At 36.7% G+C, this 24,278-nt stretch overlaps 1 long non-coding RNA gene across 1 annotated transcript in view; it reads right to left on the reverse strand.

Moving 5' to 3' along the window:
* LOC148051032 (uncharacterized) overlaps positions 1-24,278 on the reverse strand; it is a 178,371-nt gene that overhangs the window by 73,373 nt on the left and 80,720 nt on the right. Inside the window, exon 3 of the long non-coding RNA XR_015700798.1 lies at positions 19,329-19,463. This is a non-coding gene — a long non-coding RNA (uncharacterized LOC148051032). The remainder of the gene's footprint in view (positions 1-19,328; positions 19,464-24,278) is intronic.

The following is a 24,278-nucleotide window of genomic DNA, read 5'->3' on the forward strand; positions in this document are numbered from 1 at the left end:
ACACAGAACTACAAACAGAAGTGTTTCAATTCAATACAATATGAAAAAATTCAAAATAAAATGAAAAGTGTCTGAAAACAAACCAACAAAATTACACAGCAGAGTTGTTAATTATGATTATTTATGATCATTCAGAACTGGCATCGTTATTATAGTTTTCCTTCCAAATTTCTCTAAGATGCATCACTCCGTAGCAACTCAAGGATCTATACGAATGACATAACAGCAGTTAAGGGCTCTAAAAGGTGTCTTACCCAAGCCTGATGTTACTACTGTTACAAACAAGAGTGTAATATTTAATTTATTCAAAAATTTAAAGTAGGCAATTTATAATGGACATCTCTTGTGGAGCATCATCAGGCTAGTAAACAAAGTATTTGCAACCACTGAACAGGTCTCCACTGTGAGCAATCAGCTCTCGACCATTCTTAAAAAACAATCACCAAACTCATGAGCGTAATCCATTCAGTCCATTGCTACCTGCTACACTGAATATTTCATCAGAAATGACAAGACTTTTTCCTCTTCTCCCTCCCTCCCAAACCCGCTTTTATATTTGCTCGCTTGACAACTTGTCACTGCCACATCACTGCCATGCTGGCTGTCCTTGAAACCTGACCTCTGTAGCTTTTTGCACCCAGTGGTCATGCCGTCCCTGTCTCACTCCAACCATTTCTGACAGGAGACATGCTGATCTCAACAGCAAGTCCTGGCACCTGAGACACACTGGGATTACACAGGTAAATCAGGGTATTCCATGTTGTCTCCTAGCTAACAACAGAGGGAAAAACATGACATCTTGAACAACAGATCTTACATTCGCATATTCAAAAGATTCATCATGCTTTTACAAGCAGATGGGCAAGATTGTTTCCCCTTGCTCTGAGAGGGCAAATCATACATATAAAATAAAATAAAAATAAAAAAAAAAAAAACAGGAGACTATTTTGGTGTTAATTTAAACAGAATTAAAGGGTCAGTTACTGAGGAAGACACTAGATAAAATAATGAATTAAAAATAAAGAAGGTAAACAGAAAGACTTGTTCACCAAACTAAAACAGTTTCAATTACATCTTTTATTAGAAGCATCTCAGTTTATTTAGCTTTCATGTGAATCGTGTGTGCCTAATAAGGTGTGTGATTTGATTCCACAACGATACGATCTACTTAAAAGTAGGGGTATGTGTAAAGAAAGGTAAGGTTTCCCTTTAAAATGGCATGTTTTTAACTTTTCTTGAAATGTCTGTGTAGAGAAGAACGTGAAGTATTTTGACTGAAATAAATGCTTTCATGGAAAACAGTGAACCCTGGAGATTATGCCGATTCTTGAAGAACTTCATACTGTTTTAAGCAGGTGACAGTAATGTCATCGCCTGGGCTTTTTGCCTTCCACACTTGCACAACAAAAAAAAAAAAAAAAAAAAAAAAGAAGTTTTACATTGAACTGAAAAGCTCAGAGCTACCCATGCAGATAGCACCTTAGCACAGGATACAATTAAAGTGCATCAAGATCAGGTCCACTACTGTTACCTTATGGCCAACACTGCCTTTTACTATGAAAAAAACCATGGTCAACACCATGCCTAAAATGAGAAACAGTTTGCATTTAAGGACTATAACATCTTACACTGCTACCCACATCACGACCTAACTGGACCAGGTAATTTGGATATTCTCTGCACATCAGCACTGTTAATTATCCTAAAGGATATCATTCATAGCATATGAAACCATAAGAGTAAATTTTAAGAGAAAGAAGATGCCCATGAGGATAGTATTTAAACACATTTTGCTGTGTATTTACAGTTTTCCATCTACCAGTTATCTTTTGCCATTAGTAAATGGCTACGGAAAGCCCCTGGATTCCTTCCGAAAAGTATTCATGCCCTAAGAATATGACATTATGCTTGGCAGTGCTTCAAAGGCTAGTAGTAGTTATTTGACAACATTTAGTTTCAATATTCTTAAAAACATTTAATTCCAAAATGTACTAACATACATTCAATTTTTCATAAATCTCTATACTATATGACAGATCATTATCAAAATCATGGACTTCAAGTTTGAATAAGAATCTTAATGCACACAGGCTACATAGCATTCCTTCTCTATGTCTCACACTAACACTACTATTTAGTCATAAATTTAAGAGCCTATTCAAATTAAAGTATCCAACGTTATCTCCTTTGGTAGTTGTATGCATTCAAGAAGGAATACACCCTTTAGGCACTGTTCGCTGAAGAAAAAAATGGCGGGGAGGAGGATCACAAAAAGCATTTAATCTGGTCTTTTTACCTGTGTGTGCTTTAGGCAAACGAAAGCAAAATAGCTCCTATTTTCACTTGTCACAGCTCAACTACCTGGATGCATAATGTTTTGTGAGTATCACTTGTTTTAGATGGGCACGTATCTACAGTTACCATCAAACCAACTTTAAAAACAGAGTAAACACTTCTAGTCAGATGTAGAAAATATATTTCAGTTTGGAAAGTTAATGCAACCCTCAGCCTGATTAGGAAGATTCATCACATCAACCACAACTTTACAAGCTCAGGGGCGAACAGACATTTCAAGGTGTGAACGCTACTTTAAATACAACCAGAGTGCATACACACGCACGCTGTAGCTGCATAATCCCAAGCCTACTTTCAGCGATGCTAGCCAGAAGTCCCAAGCAAGCTCATCCAGGCAGCCTGTGTAACCTTCCGGCTGATCTCTCCTGAAGGAAAATTCTGATCTTATGACAGTTCCATTGTTTGCTCCCCTGCTAAACTACAGGAGGCAGCAATTGGTAAGGTGGTTTATGAGTTCAAGAGAAATTCAATTGCTAATGTTTGAGGTTATGAAACTGGAGAAGATGATACAAGGGAGGTGTTGACTTGTTTTTTCTTTTGAACAAAGTCTCATCTAATAAGGGAGGGGACTCTAACAAAGGAAACAGAGTGAATACAATTTAGCAGGCAAAATTCTATTAGCGTATTTTACAATGCTCTCAGGGAACACACCGTTCTGAGAAGTGATCAACCTCCTGAACTAGAAAGAGTTCATAGCAGGTGAGCACAATCTGATAAGGGCCTCTGCATACTTGTGCTCAGAAAAGCTTTTTGAAAAGAGATAACACCTACAGCAATCTGCTCCAATAGAAAACTAAAAAAAGAAAAACCAAACATGAAAACCTGTATTCTTTCAAAGTGTAATTATCTGTCCAATAATCAGGATCACTTTAACAATCTTGATTTGACTGCATCCGCTGAGTGTGAATCAGTAGGAGAATTCGGAGAGGAACAGAATTCTTGCAGAATTTAACCCTTTCTTGAAAACCCCAAGATGCAACTGAATTATCAGCGTGATGTAACTTATCAGCAACACTTAAGACAGACATGCTTGAAAACATATGCAAGCAAGTAGCAGAAATTATAGCACTTTTCTTCAAGAGAAATTTATGACATTTGTCACTTCTGTGCTCAAAGCCCATCTGTCTATCAGTGTGCTCTCTGAGCAAATGCAACTGAATGCTGTCTTCACAGCGTATCATGTTCTGCAGCATGCCTGGGAAAGCACTGCTGTCCCAGGCACAGATGTTTCCAGAAGTGCAATCTTCTCATTCCACTAATGGTGAAATTTTCATTTGGGCTTCTTTACAGTCCCCACTTTTCCAACAACGCATCCTTTATCTACAGATTTAAGACAACATACACGCACTTTTAAAGTTCTTATGCCTCTACGTACCCCAGCAGAATTTGCAAGCACTCAGTTCATGTGCCACTCTTATGTGGACCAGGATGCAAATTCTAAGCTTCTTTGTCCAGCACAAAGAGAGTGTTTATTACCATTTGAATCTGCAAATTACAGGAGCAAAGACATGCATAATGTTATGTAAATAAAACCTAAGGAAGGTAAAGGCTCTGAAGAAGAAGGGGGGAGGGAAGGAATCCGTCCTTCAGACCCAAGAACACATACTGTTTAAAATTTTATTTCCAAAAGTCACAGTCCAAAAACCAAGTATAATTTATGCCTCAAAATATGCTAACAAAAGGGACATGGCTAAAATCAAAGACTTCAAAATAGCACAGCCTCTGTCAAAGCAGCTGTAGTGGATTTTATTCATCAGTAACAGGACCACAGGTTCAAAAAAAATATTTAAAAACAACAATAAAAAACACCCACACCTTTAAAACAAACAAACAAAACAACAACAACAAAACCACCAGCAAACTATCAAGTTAATCTGGCTATTTTTAATTGATTTAGCTGTATCACTGATCCAGACTATTAGCCATGAAAGAAGTGTCATTCATTAGAGCTAAAAATCCAAAGCAGTATCATTAGGCTTCATAGTTTCAGATCCTTCTTGTGCTTCAGAAATATCTATCAACATTAAATTTAAAGGAAAAGGGAGTCTGGATTTTCCAAACAGATAGAATTCAAAATATAGCAAGAAAAATCACTGGAGAACTTTTAGCAAATGTGTTTTGGGAGTTGATGATAAGATTCTCAAAGCAGGATTCCTGAATATCTCAGGGGCTTGGCTTGCAGCACACTGTTCTGTATTTCTCTTTGTTTCCATAACAAACTTACATTTCTTCAGCTTTAATTAATGTTTGACATATTAAGCGCTGATCCCAGATCATACTCTTTCCATACCTTTACAAATGTTCATGTCTTTTGCAGCAGATCATAAAGTTCAAGGGCATAAGTAGATGTACTGTAATTCAGCCATATGATTCATATGAATTCTGCTTTGCTTAACGTACTCAGGAAGCCCTCCCTTCCCCAAGAGAAAAAGAGTTCAATTCATAAAATACTAATAGCTTCATTATGCATGCTCAGAGGCTGAGCTGCACCAAGGAGTGGAGAATGGCAGAGCTGGATCTGGATAAAAACAGTCACATGTTTAAAAGTCCAGCTTCAGGAGTACTATGACACCAGAGTAACTACTTCTATTTGGGAAATATATGTGAGTTGTATAGTTCTCGCATTTCTCAACTGAGTACGTAACATAGGTGCACTACCACACTAGCCTACATACATATAGTCTTTAAAAAAAAAAAAAATCTAATAGCTTTGAACTGATCCATTCATCTCAATTTTGAAACCTACCACTTCAGAGGTCTCCACAATAACAGACTGCACAGGCAGGTCTTAATGGGCACATTAAAGCTGAAGTAACTGCAGAAAAAGAATCTAACTGAGCTCCTGACCTTAGTTTGGTGGTGCTATGGTGGTATAGGTGCAAAGTCCAGCTACAAAACCTAAACCCCTTTGCAATGAAGAGGCAAGTTAAACAATTTAGGTAGTGCTAGTTATCCAGTCCCTTACTAATCTACTACTACCTTTCTACATGTTTCTGTGCAGAAATTACATACTGGTTTATATATTACAGTTCCACATTTCAAAATCTATGCATACATGTTTTTGTGCAAAGTTTACATCCTCCCAAAATGCTGGCCATTAGTTTTACAGAACAGGTATTTTTAGTCTGCTGCACATCCACAGACCAACGTAGCAGTAAAGACATGCAATCCAGATGCCAAACATCCTATTGCTCTGCCTTGGCAATGGCATGTCTCATGATAGCCCTCGCTGTGCTTTGCACCACGGTTTGCCTCTGCTATTCTCAAGTTTCTCCCCTGTTCACTGGGGAAAGAGGGAAAGTGTTTGGTGTTCAAGCACCCTTCTCTGATCTTATAGTTTATTATTCTCACTACGCCCACTTCTACGAGCATGCAGATTGCATGTGCCTTTCCTACAGGTGGTAGCTTGAGACCTCATTACAATACCTGACTGCAGACACCCATGGGATACAATCTCAGATGCCCTGTCAGCCCACACATAGGGGAGTAAAGAGGTGTGGAAGGTCAGAGGGACCTGCCGTGGACAATTATTCATGCACTGTATCCCTGTCTTTGGATATGTGTATGAACATTTTGAGAAGAGGAAAAGATTCTCAACAACACTGTTAATTTAAACTAGAACCAGACTTCTCTCTGAAAAAGAATTCTCAGAATCTGTCCAGCTTAAAATATATATTTTTGGACACAATCCAAAGCACACCTAAGTCAATGGAAAGACTGTACATAAACTGAAACCAATCATAGTTCAGGAAAGTCTATTTGCAAAAAGATGGAAAAATGTTTCCACAAAGGAGAATTTGTACTTATCGACCAACTTCTTTCATCAGTTTCAAGCGTATTGATGAAAGAAAGTAGAAAGATATTGTTTACCACCAGGAATTACAGAAGCACTGTTCAGACTCACATTTAAGGTCACATCCCACTAGCATTATAAATGTGTATCTTAGCTGATTTATGCCCTTGTAGTCAAAGTTTATTCCATATGTTTAGCAAGCAATGTATCAACTCAGAAGGAAGGAATTTCATTTTAGATTGTTACCTCTATATAAATTTTTTACAATGCATAAATGCAAAGAATCTAACAAAAATGTATGCAGCAATTTATTTCCTGCATTTTTTACTCATGAGTGAATTATTATTTTTAATAGATGAACAACTATGGCAGGTTTTTAACAATACTAAATTTAATTTGTCTATTTTAACTGAACCTATTATTGCAACCTATTAAAAAAAAAGCCAAAGTCTGCATGTAAATGACTGCATTAAAAGCATATACACATGATACAACTCAATGTTCAAATTCTAAAGTAAAACGTGTACATATGTCTGTATGCTCATTTTCACCATTCCACACCAAATGTAAAATTAACTAGAAGATACATCTGCACTGACTTTAATCTATTTCATTTTATGTTGATCAGTAGCTAAGAATACTTCACTATAGAGATTTATCACATTAATTAGCTCTGAAATTACTCATAGTAATTAAGCATATTGTTCTTAAACTCTTTAGAGATTATTGAAATACTTTGCTGCTACTTAAAGGAAACAAATATTGAGGGAGAGCTTTTTTTCAGCAGAAAAAGTTGTCTATTAACTATCTTTTAATTCTTCTAAGCTCTCCTGCCCTTCCATTTGTCCTGCCCTGGATGGACTTTATACTATCTTCTAGAAGCCTAACACAACTAAAAAAAAATATTTCTAAAACCTTCACAGATTTTGAACTGTGACTTACAGCATGTCACGTTATCACAGCGATCTCTGAACAATTCTTGTTTACGCGTGTAGCAATTCCAAATGTAGTACAATGTACTTCCGTAACTCAGATCCCCATATCACAAGTGCTGCAAATGTATAGGACTTCTACAAAGGTTTGCCAAGTATTGTGGTGGAACTCAAGACTGTGCGGTCCCACAGGATAAAACATACAAAAGCAGAAACTTATATTTGCATGGTTTATTATCAAACACAAGAGGGAGGCCTGACTGAACGAAGAAAACCTTTTAGAAACTGTAAAATCCAACAGTACTGGATATCAGCATGGAGTGTGCCCCTTCTTGCCTTTTTTTTTTTTTTTTAAGCAAACAGCATGGCTTAAATTTCTCAGGCTTGACATCCCATTGGGCTGGTGCGTCATGTCCCTTTTTGTCAGCCTGTCACGTCACACAGTGTAATGTGGCATTTCTGTGTAACGGACTGAGACACGTCATGCCAATGACATGTCAAGCTTGTGAATTTCAAAAAGACACAGTTCAATGAAAAACATGGTTTTCTAACTGCCCTGGAGGTTTTAAACCTTAAGAAAAATAAAAAAAGACTTTTCTTCTCCAGTGATTTTGCCACTGAAAAGCACATGTTTTTTGGTGTTACCCATGTGTAGAAGCAGGTAGCAGGTATCTGAATATTTGGACATCTTTATTAACAGAGTCTTAAATTGTTGATTCGGTTAGATAATTAGGAAAGGTCCAGAGCACATGTGTATGCACTGAGCTGATACTGTTGGGTTTTTTCCAGTAGAATACATATACAGTGATAAAACTTTTGCCATTTAATGATAAGCTAAGTCTAAATATTCAATTACCTTGACTCACAACATCATGATTCATCCCTAATACTTTTTATGCATATGTACGCGCTCCTGGTGACTATAATGGCGTCTGCTTAGATACCAGACAACAGGTGGGACACAGAGTGTTGGCCTTGCCTATCCTCTACACCAGTTTTAGATTTGCAAAATGAAACCAGAATCTGTCTGCAACACTAAGCACCTTGTGATTTTTTTCCAAAGCACGCTTTGTCAACACTGCTTTAATGTAGTCCAAACTGTAAAATGAATCAGCTAAGGATAACAACACCTTTCTCCCATCACTAGTGCTATTCCTTATTCTCTGCACTTCCTAAATGCTTAAGGAAAACAGCATCTTTATGCTGCACCCCAAAATGCTTTTATTTTGTTAACAGTTATTTTGGACCCAATTTATAGGAAGGAGCAAATTAAGAACTTAATATAGAAACTATCATGCCAATACCTCACTAAAGCAAACAAGTGGTTGGTGGTTGGTGGCTTTTTTAAACAGCATTTTTGCTGATTTCAAAAGCAGTGATGCTTTCTCAGATGGACTGCTTTAAAATCACACAGATATCACATGAGACCACCACTGTAAAGTGAATGAAGAATGGGGAAGCCACTACTACTACTTGTAGAAAAACAATGAAATGTGCTCCTTGGCAGATACCTATCTTAAGCAAATAGATTTGGTGTTCGCTGAAGTCAGATAAACCTAAGAACGGTATTAACTTACGCATGAAGAGCACAAAAGAGAATTGATCAAATCTAAGTATGCAAGAACAGATACATAACCCATACTCACCACCAGTACTACAATTCCCCTACACAGCCAGCAGAATTTCTGCTGCTTGCACATACGCAAACGGATTGAAATAAGAACAGGCAAATTAAGACACCTAGTTTTCCTCAACACAACCTTTTCCACAGTCTCTAAATGTAAAATGTATCTGATTACATTATATCATTAATTACATTGCCTACAACAAAAAACAGGTCCATACGGAAATACATATGTCCTTAAAGGAAACCAAAACCCTAAAAAAAGGGTGCAACTTCTACACTATCATCCTGTCCTTCCACTTTAGTTTTAACCAGATAAAATGACACAAATCACTGGACTAGGTTAGTTCAAATCTGCCATATATTTTAATGCATCACTTTCACAAATTGGTATGTACCTCAATATCTTGGTATCATCCCTGTTTTGGGGAGGTATTTCCACAACCTACTAGCTGTTTCATCAATGAATTAAGTGTTTGTGAAATCCTTAAATATAACAATGATGAAAGAGCTCCGATAGTGGTCAGCATCCAGAAGATTTATTTCTGTTCTTAGCAGAACTTATCTAAAAATTACATTTGTTGTATTACTTCCATAGCGTTTCAAATCTTTCAGATATTACCACAACTATCCTAAAAGAAAGGTAAGACACAAAATCTCAGCCTTTGGAATGGCTATTATACTAAATATCTTTTTTTAAATACTGGGGCTAGTTGAAAATGCGGTAACAAAATAGACAGAGAAAATAAAACTACAATGTTCTTCATTATAAAACAGCTTTATATGATAAAATATTTCTTTGTTTAGAGGCTCATAATTCTATTCCATCAAAATGCCAGGACAGCTATTGAAACTTAGCACTCTATAGTGCTAACAATGGTGGACTAAGAGCTACATTCCATTTTAACGCTCATAACCCTCATAACTCCATCTGAGAGAAGGAGATGGCGTTCTGCATCTTCAACTTCGTGCTGGTTAATATAACATGAGATTACCTTCCTTGTAGTGGTAATCCTATTCTGGGAAACACTGAACCTTTCCAATGGAATTTTTCAGTGCAAGAAACAGAGTAATTTCTAAAATACTTTTTAAAATTAAAAATATTTTTTTAAAATGCACAGTAAAACTCAATCTAAATGTACAATATACTGCTTCAACATGAATATTCTCACAGTCATGAACCACACTACCAGTAAGTGTTCCATTAAATCTCATGTTTTACAAATAGCTGATATTTAAAGAAAATAAAGAAATGGTATACCTAAAGTCACATTAGCGTCTATCATTACACAACTACATCTGCTTTTAACCACCAGTCCTGAACTGTTCTCCCAGATATTATCCCTCTTCTCTAGTCCAAGCATTCTTCAAATCTGCAGACAGCCCATAACCTAGCATGACTAGCCAAGGAGGCAGAGCTGGCCATGAATCAGAAACAGGAGAGCATGTATTACTTTTCTCCTTTCCCTAATGTAAGACCCATACACAGGTCTGCACTTATACATGATACAGCACCAAACATGTCTTATGAAATATACAGTTTCTATACATCTGTACAGAAATGCATCCTCTCTGCTGTACAGTACATTGTAATGTACGATAAGATGCCAGAAGCTGTCAAGAAAACCGAAGCATCTCTCTAATGTTTCTTAAAGAGAGAGGCCAGAATGAAATAAAAATGCATACTTTTTCTTGTGTATTGATACATTTGGATTTAGTGGGAGGTTTTTTATTATTAACAATTGAAAAAAAAAATTTTACCATTTAATGTGACTATCTTGAAAATTTTTCATTTTGTCATTATGAGAAAAGAGTAAAAATTATTGCTGCTAAAGACAGAAAGGATCAAGTGTCTCTGTAAGATAACCATGAGTTTGTAAACAGATCGGTCTAGTTGGAGAACATTGTCTTAGACAACCCACTATGCTGTCTTCTGGAATATGAAACTAGTCAGAAACTTTCCCTTCTCAAGAAATATCAAGCTGCTTTTTCTCTTCTGAGAGACATGCATATCTAACCGCTGCCAATTCTCGTATTTCCATCTATAAATGTGAGCAACATCTCTGACGGCACACCTGGACTGAAAACAAAATACAGGACCATTAATCATAAATAATTCCAATAGATGCAGGATAAGTAATTCTGTTGGAGAAGAAATGAACTTAATCTTTTTTTTTTATTCTTTTGTTTCTTGCAGTAAGAAAAACCACATGCATCCATAGTGAATCTACACTATATATTCCGAATCCAATGCAAAGCTTGCATACAAATGCAAGGCCTTCCTATTTCCAGGTTCTCATTCTATCTATTCATTTCTAATGTTTATGAGGTCATTTTTAAAGGCTCACAGAATGAGATTTGACCATCAGGTAAGCCAAAGTAAATATATAATAATTATACCATTTCTTTGACATTCATTTTAGATTTATTTTCAGTTTTAATAGGGTAATTCCAGTGGGGTATTAGTCTCATTTCCAATAAACAGACAGCTTGAAAGCTGATCATCCCTGTTTCTTCTCAGCTTAGCAGGAGTGTGGTTACTGGAGAACAAATCAGTAGGAGCTGATTGGCACCTGACCTGGGATTCTCTTTCTGTGTGTAGCTCCCCCTTTTCTGAGGACCCCTATGCAGAACAGAAAGCAGCAAGGTTTTCCCTCCCCTTGTCAGCCTACCTCTGTGTGTCAAGAGTCATGGAGGTTTCCTTGCTGGAGCTCCCATTTCCATCAGGACAGTAGCAGCAGTCTTCATTTTGTTCCAGCTAGGATCCAACTCATTCTCCTTCCTTCCAATGAGCTTTTAGTAAGCCACTGCTATATTTACTATTCTATTCTCAATTCCAGAGATGCTATTTAAGGCCTGATAAGTACCTTAACACTCCTCTGAAAATTGCCCTTATAGTATTAGTACCAGTTTTGTTGCAGCTTCTTTATAGCACAAGGCAAAACAGCAGATCTGTTTTGACTCTCTTGCCTTGCACAGTGAAAGAGGAGGCCTTCCTTCATCCCTACCCCAGTTTCCTAAATGACTACACTCAGACTTCAACCTCTGATTAAATGTCATGGGATTTTCCAAGCCATGGACTTGCTTTTACAAGTCTCAGCCCAATTCAATTCTTATACTGTGCTTAATAAGATCTGCAGCCTTTCTTTGGTCATAAAGTACTTGATAGTGGCTTTTTTTACTTTGGTGTTGAGGTGGATGAAGCGATTTTAGTATGATAGAAGCACAAATACAAATCTAAGACAGAAAATCCTCGATCTTGTTCTTACAGTTGAGAAACGATTAACCTTTCCTCCTCTCCTCCCCAAAATGCCAATTTGTATATAAAAACAACCTCCAGGACTTAGACCTTGGGTGGCAGTTTTAAGTCTAAAATCAATTTTTGAGTTATAAACCCTCTGAAAATAGGGGTCTATAATGGAACCACTGACAGACCCTTAACTACAGCGGCGCTAGCGGGCACCACTATAATACACGAATAAAACTAAATTACATCACTTGTCATCATTAAGAAAAATTTTCATCTCAGTTCTTCATTTGAAAAGCACTATAGTTAATGAATGATTACTCAGCCATGACATCTAAATGACTAAAATATAGGAATTATACTGAGGTCAACTCAAGTATTTTTTAAACCATGAAATTAAGGGATCTATTCGCTTTGGTATAGGATACCAGTCCTGGCTATTATGCTCCCTTGCAACACTGACTCTGAGCATAAGGGAATGGTATGTATTTCTATATTGGAGATTAAGGTCCCATGCAAATTTAAGAGGTGAACACATGATTGCCCAAGAGTGACAAAGTGTGGGATGCTTTTCTATGTTCATACATGTTTCCTTCAAGCACCTGTTTTCTTTATGCTCTTCTGCATGCAACTAACTTGAAAATGAAGACTATTTTATGGCAATAGAAGGCAGAATCTTGTTCTTTGAAAAAGGATATTTAATTATTCAACAGAAAGTCCAGTAACTTAAATTTAGTAATCCACAGTTAAGTATACCAGATCCTTTTAGCCAAGACACTTAAAAAGAAAGACATTTTAAGGAGAGCTGACAGTACTGTGCTGTTGTGCAATGCTCTGACAACGCCTAACCATATCTCTCATATATTGTATGATCTTGAATTAAGAACGGAAAAGCCTTACTTTCCATGTGTTTAGACATGTTAAAGGTAAATACAAAGAACCAACTGTAAAAAAATTACAAGGAAATGTAAAAATTGCTTGCATATGCATGGTTTTCTTAATTTGAAGCCATTTTATTCTTCCTTTTAACTGCGAAAATGGAGATGCTCATGAGAGACAGAATGATTTCAATTGCTCATATAATACAAAGAAATGAAAAGGTGCAGGTAAAGATATAAAACAATGGAAAAGGAGGCAATTTTCATCACTGCCATCCAAAGATTCTAACTCTGTGATACCTCCCCAGTGCACCTACTTTGCTCATGTTCTCACAGCACTGAGACTGAGCACTGCTGATCGTGACGATTTGTCTAACACTTGAAAGCATGCCAAAACTATGAAGAAAGTATGCAGTGTCTATGATTAGAACAAGCATCTGAGATTATAGCTTTAGGGATATATTGCCAGTCCTGCTACTTAGTCCCTGTACCCGTGTTTACCTAATGTTTCACTGAGCTTACTTCAGGTAAATAAAGATGACTAAGTAACTTCAGGGTCTCAAAAGCTTCCAGCACAAGCAGTGTTAGCAGTATTCATTATTTTAACCTCATTCTTTCACTTTTTTTTTTTTTTTTTTTTTTTGGGGGGGGGGGGTGCACAGAAGCAAATAAAGCTATCCAGGGAATAATGACTGAACACCATGAAACACACATGCATTTATTCAATTTTTTCATATCAAATTTCAAATACACGTTTCCCAATACACAATTTCCAAATGCTACTTTAAGAGTATGTTGTTTCCTAGTGTGGAAAACTCTTACTAGGTTTTGGAGATGAAAGTATAAGTAGAAGTGAAGGTTACCAAATTGAAAACGATGAATGTAGACTGTATGTTAATTGTCATCTAGCTAATTTGCTCATGCTGGTGACATGGCTAGTGACAGTCACAGATACCGATGGAGTCTGACCTGTTCTAAAAAGCTGGCATTTTCAAAAAAATGGCATAGAAGCTATCTCTGCAGTCTGTGGAGAAAGAAAAGGAGAGGGGCTTCTGACAGCTCAAGCAGAGGAGGAAAATTAGAAAGGAAAGCCAGTACCACTACCATATGGGCTCATAGCTTGTCAGGACAGCTGGCAAGAAACATTGCTCTGCTCTTCTTTACTTCCAGGGCTGTGATACATTTCTTTATATGGCTATCAATAATACTGAATGATTAATGCTAATGATTTATGTTAATTTCATTATAAGCTTTATTTGTTGCCCAGTGTTGAATTAAGCCTGTCAAATCATCCTTTTCTACATTGCTAAAGATTCTTAAAATGCAGAGCTAAATATAACATCTGATCATTAATATGTTAATACACCTGTTTCATATATACACCAGGAAAACAAGAAAGTGGCTATTTTAAGATGATTCTGAGAACAGTGGTTCAGGGATCTTGCACCTACTTACTGCAGATTACTTAAAGGAGAAATACTGACGTTTTACATTTTCCTCCTGCAAATCATAAAAAAAAAAAAAGAAAAAAAAAAGAAAAAAAGAAATGCAAAGATCATCTTCTGATACCAGATTGCATAACACCATTCCTGAAACAGTAAATAATACAGTATGCACCTTTCAGTGAGTGATCAAGCCCCCTGCCGAGACACCCGTTTTCCACCATTCTACATTAAGCTGCCTCTGATTGTTCAAAACAAGTAGGAAGAGGACAAGATGCACAGGATAGTATTTGACTATGTTAAATCTCATCCATCCTTAGAACTACCCAGAAATACCTCTTTCATCTCAGACCATCTTTCTCTTCATGTTCCTCTCCCATTTTATGGAGGAAAACTGTCAGTCCCTAACTCCTCCTATCTTATTCTCAGATCAACTTTCTTGTTCATCACCATATTGGGTTAAAAGAAAGGGGAAAGGAAGTTGTCACTGCTATTCCAGAAATTCTAACCCTATTTCCTGTCTTCCTTAAAATCCATTTCAGTTAAAAACAGCTTATTTTAACCTACCAGAGATCCAGAGACAGACCCCCTACCCGAGTACCTACAAGCTGCTAAATCACAACTGGACAATTTTCTCTTCGCTTGCCCTATAGGGACCAACCTGCTGTTGTTGACAGAGGAGAGAAATCCTTCCAAATCCCAAAAGGGACAGCAACACTCACAAAAGCCTAAGGAACTCTTGGCACAGGAGGACCTGTCACACATGGCAAGAGGTAGAGGACAAGGTTTGTATACCCTTCACCACATACTTAGCAAGTAATGACTTAACTGAACCCCTAAGAGACTTTTAGAGGGCAGGGACCTTTAAGCAAACACCATCCTTTTTCTCACCACATGAAGTCAACAAAGTCAAAAAATGGGGAGAGCAACATCGTTTTCCTGTTTGCGTATAAGGCTCCAAAATGTATTTCAAAGTTTAAGTGTGTCAGGTACAATTTTTCACTGTATTTTTCTTGCCATATCTATTATAGTACTACGTTTCACCTGTTTGAGGTCTCCCTGTGCAAGGACAGCAAATCACTTTTGAAATAATCGTTTTTAGTCTCTTCATGCAGCAATGAGGAATTGGCTACTCTTTTTACTTATAAGTTTACTTACAAATTTTAGATTATAATTTTACTTACAAGTTTACTCATAAATTCCTCTCATAAATAGCTTGAGATAAATACAGTAACTATAACTGTTTCTTTGAATTCAGTTTACAGAGCATGCTGCCATATGCCCTTCACAAACAGATTTATTTGGTCCTCTGAGGCTGAAAGAAAGAGTTTGACTACTGCTACCACCTAAATGAAAAAATGTCCTTTGCTTAAGTGGATATAAAGTGCAGGACCTTGCACTTGAGCATACATTATAAGGCATTTGAGAGAAAAGAAGGCATAAGTGTATGTCTTCCAAAAATAATTCAGAATTTTGACCTAAGTGCTAGGAACTGAAATTTGAGCTCATGTAAAGTTCCAGATGCTTGCCCAAAGTTTCATTAACTTTTGAGTCTGCTCTGGATATTCTTGTCACCCCATATCTTTCATTAAATTTCCCAGGTTTTTTTGAAAGAGGGCAAGTTTTGGGGGAAGACCAAAGTGAGTTCTCTCAGAGAAGCCAGTTTGATCCGCTATATAGAGACAGATATAAAAAAAATGGCTAGGATTACAGTTTTATGAGATCCGAATCCTGTCAACTACAAAGCCATAAAATACAAAATTTATACACATTGTATTCATTGACCATAATTACAAAACTTAAGAAAAACATATGTGAACTTTTACCAACTTGAAGTTTTTGTTTTTCTTTCTTGAAATCTACTACCTGCAGCTTTAAAACTACAATATATAGGTTTTGTACCAAAAAGGAAATATTCTATTTGTTGCTCCTGCTTTTTATGATGGAACTACAGTTCTACCAGTTGGTCTGGGCTATACAGCTAACAAATGTCAAAACATATGGACCAAACCATTTATCAAATAATCTGCTCTCTGAATAGATAGGCACTATCAGCAATCTGGTATTGATCTTTACAGGCTACTGCTATTGTTCATCTGAGCATCCAGAATGCCAGCAAGAATTAATGAAAGAAACAAAACAATGCATACAAAGCACACAGCACACAACTTTTTTCTTTTTTTTTTTTTTCCTTTAAGTTTGGTAAAATTTATGTAGTTATCAGAAATACATTACTATAAACAAAGTATGCAGGCAGGATGGGATACGTGGTGGAAAAATCACCTCCCAGGCATTAACTTCTGCAGACTTCCAGTATATTTACTTCTAGATTAGCGTAACCTACTTGCAGTTGAGATCTAGCATGATAAATTCCTTGCAGTGTGTTACACTGGCATTCACTATAGCTGAGACTGAGATGGCACTTTCATTAAAAGCTCCATTTCAGGGCATGTTTAATGTCTTGGACATTTCAAATTGCATCTGGCTGAATCTTGGCATACAGCTTGTCAGTCCAGATGCACTGGTTTTGTGTGTTTGTTTTTCTACAGAAAATCATATAAATTGGTTGCGACATTCATGAGTTCCATTGTGACTAAAAATATTAAATGTTAGTATTTGGGAAGCAGTTTTTTTAAAGGAAAACACACGCGTTTAGTTACTCCTTTTTCAAATTTATCTACGTGCTTTCTCCCACGCTGCCTTCCATAAGCTCTGCAAAGATCCACAAGCCCACAGCACCATTCTCCTTCAAATTCCTCTTTAAAACACTCTTCTAAGGAGATTCTATTTGATGTACTATGTTTTTGATTTAAATGACTAAGACTTGAAATCATCAACACACAATACAAAATTTTAGGCATAGATGTTACTGCCATTTTCTCTTCATTGGCTCCTGTAAAAGTAGCACAGCAGGGGAGATGTGATGGGAAAGCAAAAAAGCCACAACCAGACTTATAGCTAACAATTATATCTAGCAAGTCTCCTTCCTAGCTAGTACAGCAAAACACAGCCACTACCTAAACACCACAAAGCAACTATAATATGCAAAAAAACCTAGTCTTTTTTTGCAGGGCTCAGAAATTAAGGTCAGTTTCCCAAACCTCAGCCCCATGTAATCAAAATTCACCTTTCATCTCAAAGATTAGTGATTCCTATACTCCTCACTGCCCCACCACTCTCTTTCCAAAGGTATTTATTAGATTGTCATTGCAGTTACTTTACCATGGAGAAATGCAGGGGAGAAGTACAAAGGAGCCACAGAGAAGCAAGAGGAAGCAGCACGGCAAACATGCCTGGACTCAAAATCATTGTTCTGGACATTGTCAATACCATTTCTAGACTGGATGATGTTCTTTTCTGAGGTCCTACTCAAACAAACAAGATCATAACAGCACTGATCTTGTTGACACTTTTATATGAAAGAATCCGTGCCGTTATTGTATATAAACTTTCGTCACCATGAGCTCCTGTTTCACAAGCTCAATTCCACAATGCAGGTATATGTTTGGGAAATAGCTAGGTGTTCAGAAGCACTCTCCTATGAATTGGAGGATAATGCCAAGTATAAGGAATAAAACAAAATATGATACTACTATTGGCATGGCCACTGCTAACACAGTGTTCCGAGTATTATGCATTTCTGAAATGTTTCCTGTTAATTAACTACAGGAGACTCACAAGTTGCAGGTTTTGCCCAAGTTCTGTTTAAAGATCTTACTAATTTTCAGTGATTAGCATTAAATTTAAGTATGTCAGCATTTCCATTATAAACCACATTCTCAGGGGTTTATTAAATTATTGGGAAAAAATTATTCTGAGGTAAAACTCAATACTTAGGGGTAAATTTTCAAAGTGCGGCATGGAGTTTTAACTCCTGATCTCTGAACAAAGTCAATAAGAAGCTGCAGAGCTGCACCCCTAGTCAATGCTTTGAAATTTTACTTCAAAGTCTCACCCCAGGAACAAATTCTGTCACACACACACAAAAATCAATTTGACCTCTTTAAATCTGAAGAATGCCTACTATTCATGCACTGTAACTGCTTTTCATAATGATTTTCACTGTTTCCTAAATCTGCGCAGCCAATCATAAGCAACAGCTTTTAGGAAAGGGAAGAAGTATTAGAGAGGGTATAAATACTATATCTATAAGGGTAGAAGATTTATTGTTGCTTTAACCAGAAGCAAAACCAGAATAAATACATACATCCATGTTTCCAGCCAGCTCTACATAAAAAAAGTAGTGCATTTGTTCGTGCATCAACATGACTATAGTAAACTGAACTTACTAAATGCAACATCAATAATCAAGAAAGATGACCCTTTTCTATTGCCAAGAACCAGGTAAATGACTCAAAACCAGTAAAATGGTAGACATTTTATACTGAAAGATTTGAAGGGGAATACATTGAATATAAAGATGACTAGTGTTGTGGCATTGAAGAAAAAACATAATTTTTCATTGATGTAAGGCAGCAGAGCTGGAAAGAACACAAATACAACAGTAGATCCATTAACCGCATGACAAGAAACAGTGTTCACATCGACTTGCTAAACTGTTTTTGATTCTTTAGTACCAACACGCAGAACGATCCTTACATTACGCTGCCAAGGAAAACCTAGAATGCATTTATTTCATAATGTAGCTTTCTTCCATTATCATAATAGAGCCATCATAGTTGTTGCAAACACTGTATGGCCTCAAACACCTAAATACAGCCATTAAATTGGACATTTTTTAAGAGGAGGACATTTTAAGCCTCCCTAGAGATTTGTGTTGCCTGGCAAACTCTCAGCAGGAACCATCTATTACTGCAAAACCTTGCTTACATTTGAGGGAGGAGGAAATGATCTCAGCTAACAAAGGGGACATATTTGGAACCATGACCAGAGAATGAAGGCTACTTCAATGCCATTAAAGTTAACACCACACACTGACACAGAACCTCGGGTGGAATTTAGGCTGAGCCAGTGAGCTTTAGGGAGCCTGTATTCATTCTTGGCAAGTGATTTCTCTCTTCTATGATGGCAAATGACAGCTTAAACTCTATTTTTACCTTGAAGTCCCATCTCACCTGCTCCCAACACTTGAACTTTGTGCACGAAGAGTCCACAGTTGCATTGCAGAAGGGAAATACAAGATGGTACAGCAACCGAGATGCTCAAGTCAAAGCTTTGTAAAGTATTCCCCTCTGTAAACACAAAGGGTACAAAGGACAGAATTTTTCAATCACTGCCTTGCTTATTGAACACAGTAACAAGTCAGGGACAGACAGACACTTTTTGTTTTAGGATGAAAATCAGGAATAACTCCTTTACGTTCTATGCTTTAATATCCATGCTTAGTAAGTCTTTATTGTAATGTTTCATTGTTAGTATCTATACACTGGTTACATGGCTAAAATATCACACGGTGCTACCCTGCCAATTACCTACTAATTTGAAAGAGCTCAGAACAACAAACCAAGAGTTAAATCTATTTCGTATCCATTTAATTTAAAGTATCATTAATTTCATGAGGATTCGTTTACATATCTAATGAAACTAAGAAGCACAGACACACCTTTGTTTTGCCCATCTCTTTATATCAAAAGAGCTTTTAGACAATTAAATAAAAGTATTTGTGGTGGATTAAAATATGGCACTTGCATTGATCAGTGTTCCAGCTTTTTAGCAAGTGTTGTCGTTTTACTCTTGGCTACATTGTAGAATTCATAAAACCTGACAATCAATTCTCTTCTGAATGAGCAATAAAAAAAAAAAATCTTACTTTTAATTTCACATAAACAGTATTTGCACCAATATGCTGTTTGTACTGAATCTGCATAACCAATATTACAATATCTCTTAGTGTAACTTGCACAAATAATTAAATGTGAAAGGTGTGCCTTGGCAAATTACTTTATCATATGCAGTTCACAAATAACTATATTAATGCTAACCGGTCAACAGTCCAACATCTCAACACTTGCTAGGAGAAGTGGTAAATTAGTTACCAGCAGCATTAAAAATGGTGTCTTGAAAAAGCAAAGTTATCTAACAATGAGGAACAGATTTTATTTCGTTAAGAATTGAATATTATTTTAGCATTTCTTTGAAGTTGTTTTCCTTACTGTCAACATTATCCCCATCCCAAAAGATGGTAGTTTGATACACACACATTATAGATTCTTTGGCAACTTTATAGCCTAATTAAATAAAAAGACCTTTTCATTTGTGACTGCATAGGTTTTATGTCACCTCTCACCAGTCACTTCCTAGTAACTCAGCTGTATGCTCTCGATCAGCACGTTCTTCTCCACCAGCTTGATACTAAAAGGAACAGAGATACCCTCATAGGCCTCTGAGCTGCAAAGCACCGTACTATATTAAGACAGCATTATCTTATTTGCCATTAACATAAATATGCCCAAAAGCAGTGCATAAAAATTATACACACATTCCCTCAGTGTCCATACACAGTACCTATCTGGGAAAACACTAATATCATTGCTTCAAAAATAGTACCAGTGTCATAGGACATATATTTAAAACTTAGTGTATATATTTTTAGACTAATATGACTTGTTATGACAACATCTGAAGCACAACTCTCATTTGTAAAACTACCTAGTACCATTATAAGTGTGTATATATATATATGTACGTACAATATTAATTTGACAACTTGGGGTAAGGGACAGAGATGGCAGGGTGTGGCTAAAGTACCTACTAAAGTAGGCTTGGCAGTTTATTGTAAGAAAATATAAACACCACTCTGATATTATACATTCAGTCTTAGGAACGGAATTCAAACATCAATCCTAAACTACAGCTGAAAGAGGGAGCAGCTGCTCTCAACAGCCCTTTAGCTAGGAAAAAGCATATACTCCTAGCTCTGCCTAGCTCAGATTACTTATCTGTGTACTTGTATTACACCAACAGCAGCAACATGGGATCACGCATAGTTGTGGTAGGTAATTTACATTAAAAAAAGTACAGTGTACAGAGCTGTGACAAAAAAGAAAAAACAATGTAAGACAGGGTTTTATGGTCATGATTTACTACCAGACAAAAGAAGCAAAGCAAGAAACTCTTACAGAAGCACTGAATTTAACAGGTATATTGGATTAAGTGTGCGTACAAGTTCGTCTAGTCCTGTGAGAGCTCCACCAGAAATTAAGTCTTTTCCAAGCTCCTGTATATCAGAGCTGCTGGGCATCTTACCATTACGCTTTGCCATTCTTGTGGAAACTTTTCCACTTACTTTTCCTTTATTCAGGGCTCATGAACTGATTTCTAGCAGTCCCAGAAAACCACAAAAGTTGTGGCTCCGGCTCCAGAAAACAAAGCTTAATACCAAAGCTGGTCAGTGTATCACCACACCAAGCATTAGCATGGCTTGGAGAGAATTATGAGGAAGACTTTTGGAGGCAGGAAGGCTTCACTGAGGTTTTCCAAATAATTGACAGGAAGGTTTTAATTTCTTCATGATCTACCTTCTCAGAATAAGTGGAAAAAATAGCAGGGTTTAGACTCAATCTTTTTCAGCTATGGCCTAAGAACAGATCAAGAGGTAATCTCAATATCAGACAAAAACCAGTACTAATATCCATAACTGGGATTTCACAAAATGCAACCTGGCTTCAAAAATGTGGAAGAACCTAATACTTGAAAAAAAACTAAGAAGTCCGTATGGCCACCACCAGACAACACACTTCCAGCTAAACCCCTACTACGCAATATGAACAATTTACAATCCAATACAATAACTAGAAGCTTCTCGTGCACTTCTTTCTACTTTCGGATATCACTGATCATTGTATCCCCCCCCAAATTAACCTGTTTATGGAGAAGAGAGATGCTAATTTCATTATCACCTTGCCAACACTTTCCATGAGGATTTTAATGATCTTCAACAATCTGCTAGTGAGCCAGTTCTGAATCTAAGTAAACTGATAACAAGCAATATAGGAAATATTTTTAAAATATTGTAAGGATCTATTTTGGAACAGGAAATGATCAACTTACAAATGTCAGCAAATACTACCCTCGTTAATTTTTTCATAATGAAAGACAAAAGAAAACACACTATCACAGTGGAAGAGCATTTATAAGTTATATAACGATAAGGCTGAAGGATCAAGCACCAAAATTTCTTCTAACAAAAATTAATAGGGTGTTTCAGTTGCACGCTCCTAGGTTGACCCAACTGTCAGGAGAGGGCAGTATATTCCGAGTTTTGACTCAGCATTATTCACCTCCACTTCCACATGGACCTCGCACAAAACCAACTGTGCATGATGTAAATACAAAAAAATCTTTTACACATGTAGAAATTACATGGAGACATGTTGAAAGGTCTGTTGGGGGTGGTGAATATTCGGTATTTCTCAGGACCTGGTATACTAAATTATATCCCTTGCCTTGCATTCTTCATGTCGCCAATCACCTTTTATTTTCATTGGGCATTTAATAATGTCTTGCATATACAATTTAACTAAATGTGGCCTTGGTTCTGATATAAATATAAATAAATATAAATATCATACTATTAACAGCTCTTTACCATTTGATTGATCAAATCTTGTTTCACTGATTAGAAGTTGCCCATATTACATAGGTTTGTCTTAAATTTGTTCCACTAAGCCCAGGCTATAACAGCTTCTCTTACTGTGTTTCAATTCACAGTGCTTGATACTGCCTCATGAGCCTCTTAAAGGTTCTCCTCCTTCTAATCAACCCCCTAGAGGCACTTTAGAAGCTAACCTGGGTGATTACAGGCATTGCTGTTGTAATTTACTAAATTATAAATGCTTTTTCTTAGTCATCAGTTTCAATTGTGTAAAGTTGTCCAACTGTAATGGAAGTTGCATGCAGAAATATTGTTGAAAATTTAATTTGCATGCAAATCTGCCCACTTGCCATCCTTTATTGTGAAGTGGTAATGTAGTCACACAGTGCTGCACTCATGGATTATCAGGATTTTGAACCAGGCACTGTGACTATGACCACTTGAATATACCATCCTACATTGCCCCCACAAAAACTCTCATTCAGGTTCATCACTTACAGATGTGTGCTTGTACACATATATATTCAAAAGTACACATTGTTGTGTATAAGCTCTTATATTTAGTATGGCCCACAGTAACTAGAAAAGAAAATTACTTTAAACCATTGCAGTGGTATATGTGCAAAAAGTAAAATACATGTTTTAAATATTAACATTTTAATACAAATACCTTTTGAGTTCTTTAGCCTCCCTTCCTTTTATTTCAGTCAAAAAAAAAAAAAAAAAAAAATCTCTAGCTTAACTTTTCAGTGAGGTTTATCCTGAGGCTTTATACCTGTCTCTTGTCAGGGGTCTTTCCCCCACCCTCCCTTAATCCTCCTCCATTCACACAGATGTGCACAATTAAAGAAAGGCAGCTGGCGCATGGTACAACACTTATTACCTCAGGCTCCATCAGTGAGTGCCTGTCATTTCCACCTATCATGTTTCCTGTCTGATTTATTGTATTTAAGAAGTTGTAGCTGTAGGTAATTAAAGAGTATCACTCTGGTGTGATGAACAATCACCACACAATTCGTGTTACACTAGAAAAGCGTAAGTCTCTTTCCTCCTCAATTCTTAGGCTTTACACAACACAAGCAGCTGACTTGCTGCTTCTTTTTATTCCAGATTCTCCACTTGCAACGTTCTGGGTCTAACTAGTTTTATTCATATTTTTAATGTATCACCTGCAAACAGTACAAGTACATTCTAAGAAAAAAAATGAAAAACATACAAGTGCTTATTCAAGAGTAAAGAAAATTCTCAGTTTGAGACAACTTTATGTTTGCTTTTGGAAAGTATTTGTCTTCCCTTTTTTACTAATACAAATGCACGCAAGAAGTGGATTCTAAACTCAGGCATCCTGGTACTGTAGAAAGTGCACAATGATCTCCTGTACATGGACATTCACTGCAGTAACTTCTTTCAACACCTGACTGAAAAAAGCACAAGTTGGAAAGAATCACATGCT

The sequence above is a fragment of the Nipponia nippon genome, unplaced genomic scaffold (assembly GCF_047370975.1).
Source record: "Nipponia nippon isolate SJK-2023a ecotype South Korea unplaced genomic scaffold, ASM4737097v1 scaffold_7, whole genome shotgun sequence".
Lineage (NCBI taxonomy): Eukaryota > Metazoa > Chordata > Aves > Pelecaniformes > Threskiornithidae > Nipponia > Nipponia nippon.